This window comes from Quercus suber, unplaced genomic scaffold (assembly GCF_002906115.3).
Source record: "Quercus suber isolate HL8 unplaced genomic scaffold, Cork oak 2.0 scaffold_17, whole genome shotgun sequence".
NCBI lineage: Eukaryota > Viridiplantae > Streptophyta > Magnoliopsida > Fagales > Fagaceae > Quercus > Quercus suber.
In genome coordinates, this window is record NW_027069482.1 from 971,134 (window position 1) to 981,621 (window position 10,488).

The 10,488-nt window shown below is 33.2% G+C and overlaps 1 long non-coding RNA gene across 2 annotated transcripts in view; it reads right to left on the bottom strand.

Annotated features, from left to right (window-relative positions):
• Positions 1-7,959, bottom strand: part of LOC112005968 (uncharacterized) — a 28,084-nt gene extending 20,125 nt beyond the window's left edge. The window contains exons 1-3 of one of the 2 annotated variants that reach the window (XR_010623570.1): positions 5,802-7,959; positions 5,449-5,557; positions 2,327-2,418 (exon numbers count right to left, since the gene is read on the bottom strand). This is a non-coding gene — a long non-coding RNA (uncharacterized LOC112005968). The remainder of the gene's footprint in view (positions 1-2,326; positions 2,419-5,448; positions 5,558-5,801) is intronic. The other variant, XR_010623572.1, reaches the window with a different exon arrangement.
• Positions 7,960-10,488: the final 2,529 nt, after the last annotated feature.

A 10,488-nucleotide genomic window follows, 5' to 3' on the forward strand; every position in this document is an offset into this window, starting at 1 on the left:
CTAGCTTCTAGCATCATTTGTGGGCACTTTGTTTGATTGGGCTCGAGTTTGGGGATTCACATTTAGTCATTCCATTCCAACTAGTCCAATGTTTATACTCTTTCTTCTTGTACATAATTATGCCTCTTATTTTATCTTTTGTAATTATTTTGGCTTTTTGGTGCCTTTTATGCGTGACATAGTCCATTTTTAATATAATATTTCTTACTTATAAAAAAGAATATATGTTTAAATCAATCTTACCATCAAATATTGATTACAATGAAGCCTTTATATATGCTATTGCTAGATCCTTTCTTGGGAGGACTAGGACACCTAAATTACCCATTCCTAGAAAGACTAGGATTACTAATAATAAAGAAAAGTACTTAAAATTTTCTAAATCAAATAGGAAAATGACTTTAAATACAAGATAAGACTTATGCACCTTTGATACAACCAAGGATAGCCCATTCTATAAAATTTAGAATTAACCAAATAGGGCTTATTCTAGTCAAAGTTAATTATAATTAAATTAACAACTTTCTAACCTACAAAAAAACACAATACTAAGACTCAATAGTAACTAACAGAACTATAAAAGGTGCCAAGAAATCCCACATCAAAACTATACCACAAATCTTGAATCTTTTGGTATTTAATCTAGTTTTTCTCCAGCTCTTGATTTGTTACATAAAGGTCCCCATATATATATATTGTCCTCAACTAACATCTTCCACCTATTATCACCGTACTTCTGACCTCTTAGCTCTAGCCACCCTCAATTTATTAATTGTGCTATAAATAAATAACTATAAACAAGACAATAGCAGAAAACTCGCTAGCTTACTTCTGGTCCACACATTCGGGGCAGGCAACATATAGTAGGACCCACAATATCCCAGATACACCACTAATGTCTCCTGAGAAAATCTTAAACATCAACATATCTTCTCTAGACTTAATAATACTTAAATATTTGCATAACAAAAGAAAATTTTCAATTTTATTTTATAAGAGCATTAGCATTGGAAAATGCTAATGCCATATTTAGGGAGAATTTAGCATTTTTAGTTTCAAAATGCTTTGCATCAGGGAATGCTATACCCCAATATTGCAAATTATTTTGTAATATTGCTTAGAATAGTACTGTAGCAGTATTCTAAAAAAATAATAATATTTAAGCTCTTCTCCCCCGGAATTTCTCTCTCCTCTGTCATTATTCATGGTCTCTTCTCTCTTTTCCTTCTCTCTTTCTCATCTGCTCTCTCCTCTCTTCAAACCCAAACAATATCTTCCTCCCAACATCAACATCACACACCACAATGGAGGAAACATTGATCTGGGTTGTGATTTTCGCCGATGCTGTGATTCTGTGATGTTGTGATTCTCACCAATGTCTGGGTTTTGATCAAGGTTGAGCTGGGTTGATCTAGCGACGGCAGTGGCGGCGGTGTCTGGGTTTTGATCGAGGTTGATCTGGGTTTTTTTTTTTTTCCTACTGTGATCGGGGTTAATCAGCGGTGTCTGGGTTTTGATCGGGGATGAAGAAAACGTTGATCTAACGGTGGCAGTAGCAGCGGTGTCTGGATTTTGATCAGGGTTGATCTGGGTTTTTTTTTTTCTCCTATTGTGATCGAGGTTGATTGGCAGTGTCTGGGTTTTTGTTCCAGTGGGATTTTGGTGGGCCTGGTGGAGGCGCGGTGGGATTTCGGTTGTTTTGGTGGTGATTGATGATGGTGGAGCCATGCTGGCATGGCCTGATTGATTGATGATGATGATCGGGGTTGTTTTGGTTGTTTTGGTGGTGATGGGATTCCGGTGGGTTTTGATCGGGGTTGATCGGCAGTGTATGATGAGAGGCTGAAGTAGTTAGGTTGAAGCATTTTGGTGGTGGTGTGGTGATTGATGATGGTGGAGCCGTGGAGGTGGTGGTGTGGTGATAGATGATATAGAGTTTAATAAAAAAGATGGTGGTATGGTGATTGATGACGGTTGGAAAGAAATAATAATAAAAGATTAAAAAATAATATTTTAATAAAAATAGAGCTTTGAGATGTGGGAAGTAGTGTAAAATGGTATGGTATAATGATAAAATAGTTTTTTGGAATGGTAAAATAGAGTAGAATTGGAATTTTCCAATGCTAATGCTCTAACCCTACTTGTAACCAAGAATCTTGTGCAAGCTTCAATTACAGTTGAAAACATCCCTAATTAAACTTTGTGATGAGCATATACATTGAACAAGATGGCCTAATTGTGATTTCATGATAGTAACCATATACATTGAACAAGATTAATATGAACATAACAGATTGAAAGTGTAATGCAAGCATAGGGGGCTTACATGGAAAGGAGCTTCATTTTCTTAAGCAAGCTTGAAAGAACCTTGTCGTGGCAAAGTTGGGAGACTCCTAAATTTCATTTTTATAAAGCAATCTGCATTCAACGTTCAAAACAAAAAGGAGTTTTAAATAAAAATAATAATAATATTTGACCATTAAAAAAAATGTTGCCTTGCCGCAGAGATTAGAAAGGAAGCACAAACAAATAAAGATAAAAGAATGTAATTTTAATAATATTCCCAGAATTTTGTTTGTTTCTGAGTCATATTCCTGGGATTTTGTTAGAAACAATCGCACTACAAACAGATAAGCTTTTCACAAAGCATTCCTTGAACATTTCACTACTCTCACCTTAATGTAGAGATCAGAAAAATAAGTAAGCATTAACCAAAAAGAGCAAAGACTTGAATATCTTCACTAATCCCAGTCGTCACAGATGATGTTCCTTGCTGTAAGGATGTCATTAATTAAGATGATCTTAAAGACACAAAAGCAACCAAACATAAAAAAATAAAAAAATAAAAAAAAAAAACTTTCTTAACCCATCTTCTAATGGAAAAATATTTAGTCATATAGTACCTGGTTTGAAACCAAAATCTCTAATATGACAACATATTATTTATAGCTTGACTTATTTTGCAAAGGATTAAAACAAACTACCAGTAAATTTTGAGAGAGACAGGAAATGTTATTCATGAAAGACACTGAAAAGGTTGAAAAAACATCATGACTATATAAACCTTGAAGGGGAAGAGGTAGCAATGTTTGTGGGGCATGAAGTGTGTCAAATATAAAGAACATTACATAAAATCAAAAGTTTTTTTTGCAGGATGAAAAACTGGCATCTCTCCAATCCTTCCCTCCACAACATCGTATGATCATTTAATGATATATATATGGTGCCTCACAAAAAGATTAAAGATCACACTTCAAGAGTACCCATTAGCTTGGCCTTCTTCCTCATTGTTGATTTGATATATTCAAATTTGAAAATGCCCAAATATGCAATTTACAGTTCTCAAAGCCCACCAACCCATCTACTAGGCTAATTTTTCATAATCTTCTAGCTCCTGTATTGTAGGTTCAAGAACTTTATATTATTTATATATTGAGTTTTTTTATGCAAAGTTTTTATTTTAATGTAGAAATCAATAGGAACTTCATTCATTGAAAATATATATATAACACTATCCTGTAGCCACACAAACAGGAATTTACATAGGTTGAGTTGTCTTAAGTCTTTAGGTGATTCAGAGATATTCACAAAATGGTTGAGGTAGATTGATGTGAAAGCAACCTATTCAGAACAGAGTTGAACGACACCCACCCTCCCTTTTCTCTTCTTTTTCCTTGGCCAAACTGAATTCACATTATTATGTAGTAGACCACTTTGACCATCTACAAATAGAGCATACTTTTTCAACTCTTAAGTTATTCCATCCATCTAAAAAGAAAAGACTGTGGTAAAAAAAAACAACAAATTTTTTATGCATTCTTATTTCCAACCAAAATATATGGGACCAACTATTCTTCTCACGACTACAAATCATAGAAGCAGTACTATTAAGAAATATACAATTTCAAATATATCTAATTTCAACCATTAAGGCTTAGAATTTCAAGAATTTTTTTATGTAATTCGATAATTGGTGGAGAGTTGGGATTGAAGAGATAAAAACCTTGAATATTTCCATTGGAAACATGAAAAAACGTCAACTAATTGAGGTATAAGGTTCTTGGTAGAATTTCAAGAACTTCTATCATACCAGTATTGCTACTTTTCTAGGATTCCTTTGAACAATATTTTCTAAAGAAAAAAAAAAGACAAATATTTAGTCAACTACATGCTTCATTAATCTAAAAGTAAGTTTTAAGTCAAGTAACATTTTTTAGTATTTCCAACAGAGATAACTAAAGTTCGAATTTCCCCACTCTCACTTAAAATATCCACACACAAAAAATAATAATAATTTTCCATGATACAGGTTTTGTCTAATTCCCCAATCAATAATTGGAGAGAAAATAACTCTACAACTCCTCTTGGTATCTCCTTTCTTTGCCCAAAACTATCTTGTGAATCTTAATCACATAACAAAAGAAGGAAAATTAGTTGATGGTCTTTAAAATGTCAAAACAAAGCTGCTTTAAACCTCAAGCAAAAATATTCTCTCCAATTCAAATAACTTTGTTTTGAGAACTGAAATTAAAATTTCAACAGTCGATATTTTAGTGGGGCATCTACGTAATTGCAAGCCCATGGTCCTCTATCTATATTGTAATCTTTACATAAACACCTTTATATGTCTAACAAAACATCTATATGGGCATGTAATAATTACAAATTTACATTAGGTAGAATTAAAAAATACCCATGATATTTGTTTAGGTAAAATATATACACTATATAAAGGATGCATGCATTTATTAACACTTATTCCAAATATCCAACTACTCTTCCATTCCTAGGAGCATCTACCAACTACTATTCTAATTCTCTTTTTAAATTTTGATTTGTTGCCTATAAATTATAAGAATCATACCAAACGAATGAAAGAAAAAAGAAATCAATGTCCACACGTTTTCTACACCAAAGTATCACCCAAAATCAAAGGGAATCAGCGGAACTCTTGACAGAATGCAGCAACAAACTCCATTATGCAGCAGTCAATTGAGTATAATTTACTACTTAGATAAGATGTCAGCATCTCCCAAAATGATTAATTGTTAGCTTATTTATATAATTTAAATTAAATTCTAAACAAACCCCCAAATGCAACAAATCAAATAGCAAACCCAGCCAAAAGTAATCCGCTATGGATATTATATTTTCAATTAATTAATGAACACCTTATCCATCATATGAAAACACATAATTTCATGATCATTTTAAACATTTCAGAGAAAAAACCACATCAGCTTAAATTCCTAAAATTTGTAGAATTACAAACTAAAGCAAAGTATTCCTACTAACTGTAGCAACCAAAAAAAAAGGAAACAAATAAAGAAAGAAGAATTGAATAAATTAAGCCTTGGAATACGAAACTCTAGTATAGAACGTACTGTATAAGTATTAGCAATGTCAACTTTTAACAACCAGACAAGAATATTGAAGCAATTGGATTACCTTGGCCAAGTAAGCTATATGAATATTCCATCTAGCAACCGACAGCATTTACCAGCACAATTCAACGCATGAAATGACTCCACACACTAAAACCATTATTGTTTAAATGCTGCAGAAAGAGACAGAACAAACTTTTAACCAATTTGCACCTTAGAAATAACAAACCCCAAATCATAATGAAGAAGAAACAATGACTCTTCAGTCTGGAAAGTTTAGATTCAAGACTAAAACATACATTGTCTTTATGAACTAGTAAGTATGTGGTTGTAAATTATGAGTAAAATTATTGTCTACAAGACACAAAACAAGCTGAAATCCAGTAAAAGAAGCTGAATAGGCAAGGCAATGCGCACAATATAGGGTTATAGGAAGCACACCCGAGACCTAATTCACCCGTTTTCTTTTGAGACAAGATTTTTGTGCACGATACTTGACTGGACGGTTCCTCAAAAGATTCCATATTTCTTGTCTGCCTGCAAACAAAACAACTGAAGAAGTTCCTTAAAATCTGGAAAATTCTTACAATCGTAACCATACCCAAAAGAGTTCACATCTTTTCTACACTCAATACATCCCATCAAATCACAATATATGAGATCAAAAATGACAAATTAGACTGAAATTATTTGTTTTCTCCAAAAACTCAATAATATATATTCAAATATAGTAGTAGGTATGTAACTGAACAGATTTTGACTAAACTACAGACCTAGGAAACCCTTATCCATTCCTATAAAAAGGCAAACCTGTGATAGCTAGAATAGGGTTTCAAACCAATGAAAAATAAGTAAATAAATATGTATCTGAGCTGAGAGAACAAGCTAGCAATCAGATTCTGGCTAGATTCAGGTGAGAACAAACTCCAATCAGAACCAAATCTCGAGTGGAAAACGCATGCGCAGGAATAAAATATAAACCAAATGGCACTACATAGTCACAAACATGAAAATACTGATCCTAAGTACTAACTATCAAAGATCTGAAATCAAAAAAAGAAGGGAAAAAAAGGAGCAAGAGCAGTCAAGTTGTATTAGGACCATTCTACTACTCCTATATAACGTAAATGGTCCCATGCTATAAGCATGTTTTGCCGCCTAATCCGCACAGTAATCAGGTGTACCTTCTCACAGAAACACCCTCAAAAGTCACGCTTTCAAACAATCAACAATTTATAAAACATATACTAATAATTAAACATAAAATCATTTGTCAATTTCAAACAATAAACACTACACTTTCAGTCTACTCGAGCTGTTCTTGAAGGTTGAAATAAACAAGTTTCCACCCATAAAAATTAGAGAAAATATAAATGTATATATGTTTGAGAGAGAGAGAGAGAGAGGATCTGGAACAAAAAGCAGGCCGGAAAGATAAGATTTTTGGCATCTAATCCGGCACTGGAAGGTGACAGAAAGAGAAGTGAGCACGCAAAAGCAATAGTATAGACTTATACCAAGTGCCTCTGTGTGCTCACTCTCTTCTGTCAATTTCTATGTCCCAGAGACCGCATATCTTATGGAATTTTCAAACAAAGAGAAATGAAATGAGTAAAGACAGAAAGTTTCCCAAATATGGAAACAGAAAATACCCACCAATCACCATACAGACTCAAAAGAAGAAATACTATGAAAAAAAATATATATATATAGTAAGAAAGAGTCAGATCTGAGAACACAGTGAGACCCAATTAAGGAAACCACACAAAATTCACTTAAAATCTTTTATTCCATTCTCTTTCTGTGTGAAACTCGGAAAAGACTTCAATCAGGATTTAGGGTTTTCTTTTTCCCCTTAGACTTGACCAAGAAAGAAAAACACCCTCCCCCAAAGAAAAAAGAGACCCAAAAAACAAAAACTCTTTTCTTTCTTCGTTCACTATTTTCTCGCTTTGTATTCTCTTTTGCTCTCTCCCTCTCTCTCTTTCACTTTCTCTCTCTCATTCATGCAGAACGTACAGGTGTCGGTGACACACAGCCAGAACCCCTGACTTTACTCAGAATAAATCAAACAGTGCCGACGACAGCACTGCACCAAAAACAGCCAAATAAGGAAAGTAGAGAGAGAATGATAGAAAGAAAGGAAAAAAAGTGGGGTTTGCTTTTTAATGCTAGAGAGAAGGAGTCACTTGACTCTAATGGGACTTTGTTGCTTTGTTCTGTTTTGTTTGTGTTGGCCTCAGTGCCCCTTCTTATCAAAAAATATCTATCATCACTCGGTGAGTGTGTCAATGTGTGTGTGTGTGAGAGAGAGAAGGGTTTTTTGTTTGGTGTTTTTTGTTTTTTCGGGGAAGGTAAATAGGCAAAGATAGTACACGAAGCTTTCTGGCGAAAAAACTGATTACGAATTTGATTGATTGGGTGAGATAAATTGGAATACGTGTCGTTTTCATGGGTTAGGTTACGGCTATGATGGAGTTATGGCCGTTGATTAGAATGATGATAGGAGGGTAGTCCTTGCCCCCAGATTGCAATGATGGTGGGGTTTTATTAGAGTCTCTGGGCTGTTTTCTCGGTAATTGGGGGCCGATGGGACTGCGTCATTAGAGGAGACAGACCTGAGATGTAGATTGGGGTTTCCTATTGTTCCTACAATGCATTCTTCTATTCTAGTTTGCAATTGCCAACTTGGCTCCAATCACTATGATCCTTTGCACGGTTAACTATCACGTGGCTTGTTTTCACTTGCTGTCAATAGCATGGTAATTAAAAGTGCTCCATATTTTTACAAATTATTAATATGATAAATTCTTAATAGTTTTTATCTAAGTCAAATTAGCAGTTTGTAAAAGAATTTATAATAGTATTAATATGTGTTTAAATATCTTTTAATGCCAATAAATATTATATAAAAGTAAGGGTTTGGCTTATTATGAGTATTTTTTTAATTGAAATTTACTTTTATCTAATGAGAAGTTGTCACATCACTCACTGACCCACTAACTAAATTAAAAAGTGGAGATTAAAACTCACTATCATGTCATTCTATCTCAATAAGAAACTAATTACATGTCCAATTAAAAAAATACTTGAGGTAAGCCAACCCCTAAAATTAAAGTTGTTAAGCATCTTGTAACCTAGGTTGTCAAAGTCGAATCCTATATAGGATCATAGGAGATCAATGGAATCAAGGATCATAGGACCGAATTGTTAATCATAATATCTACTTTTTGGGAAAAAAAAAAACTAAAAACAAATTGATAGTCACTTTGTATGTTGATTAATCTCATAAAGTATGAATTCATCTGTAAAAAAATAATAATAATAAAAAAAAAGATTTACATCAATATAATTTATCTTTATACCATGAATTGCTATGTGACCTATGTCTATATCTATACTTTATATTAATGAAACAACTATATTTAAGTTTTAACACAATGTATCCAAAAAGTTCTTCAAATGTTTAATTAGCTACCAAGTGCTAAAGTAACTATCATCAACACATTTGGGAAATATTTTTCAAGTTGAAATCCAAAATAAGTTTGCAAATGGCAACTTGCTAACTATAATGTAAAATCCAATAGTAATATAAAAATAAATGTGAAGTGAACATTTAATTATCTATTCTAAGATTCATATCATAGCCACCGTCATCATCATCATCATCATCATCATCATCATCATCATCATCATCTACTTAATTATGCCATCCATGTCCTTCCCAGTATCAACATCCATAAGGTGATCATTAAAATCACTAACTTTCTCAAATCCCGGTGATTCATCATTGTCATTGGCATCATCATTCTCATCATGAGATTCATCATCAATATCATGAACTAACACACTTTTTCCTCTTGCAGCAATTCTTGAAAACCAGAGGTACAACATTGCTTGGGCTTCTTCTTTTTTAAGCCAACCTAAAGCAAACTTGGGTTTTTAGTATGAGCATTTAGGATCGTAGGATTGGTCTGATCCTACCAATCCTACAAAGGATGCTGAAAAATGCATGATCCTACCATGATCCGGGTCATTTTGTTCTCGTAGGATCATAATTATCAAATTATCAAAAGAGATATCTAAGGTTCAAACCTTCCCTCTAACATTGCAATTATCAAATTATCAAAAATAAATAAATATGAATATCAAATCAATGCTTTTTTTTTTCTTTTTGCATAAGTCAAAAAATTGTTTAAGATTATAAGGTTTCAAAAAATAATGTTAATATATAATTATATATCCATGCATGTTTAAATGCTACAAATTCAATTTGATTTCTTAAATTAAGAGGTTTTTTTCCATTTAAGTTATTTCAAAATCATTGTAAATTTACCAAGAGCCTTGTAGGATTGTAACTCAAGTCACACCTATTGGTGTTTCCGATAGAAACATCTAGAATTCAAATCCTCCCTCTTTTATTGGTATAGCTAACATTTTTTATGAGAATAAGCATTGTAAACAATTAAAGTTGCGTTCACAATAAAAATTTTCAATAAAACTCTATGAGAAAAATGTAACCTTTGGGTCTTTGTCCATGGATGTAGGCCATAAAAAATTCTCATGTCTTATGTCCTATTTTTTCCTCACATTATCACAAATTTTTACATATTAGTAGCGATAGAAAAAATTCCCCCCATGCTTAGTCCGCCTTTGCCCCGTGACCATGAGGGTTTTCTCCATCCCTAATAGATAACAAGGCAAGGAAGGGAACAAGTCTCTTGCTCATCCTAATTCATCTCAACCCATCCTACCCCGGGCCCATATATGTGCGTCTGTATATGTATGTGTGTAATTTAATATTTTTTTTTTTATACATATCCTATTTATAATTTACTTTTGTGTACATATCCTATACCATCTCCTACAACACTTAGTTTCTCTCTCTCTCTTTGCAATCTCACGGTTGTCCTACCTTTGTGTTTCATCCTTATCTCTTTAACATATGTTGAATTCAACTTTGCCCTACCTTTATGTTTCATCCTTATCTCATTAATGTATGTTGAAGTCACCTTATTAAGGATGTAAAAATACCTTCAAACCATTGCAAACTAGCGCTTCCTAGCTCCTGCCTGATCCCTATGAGATTCTAACACAAATGCAC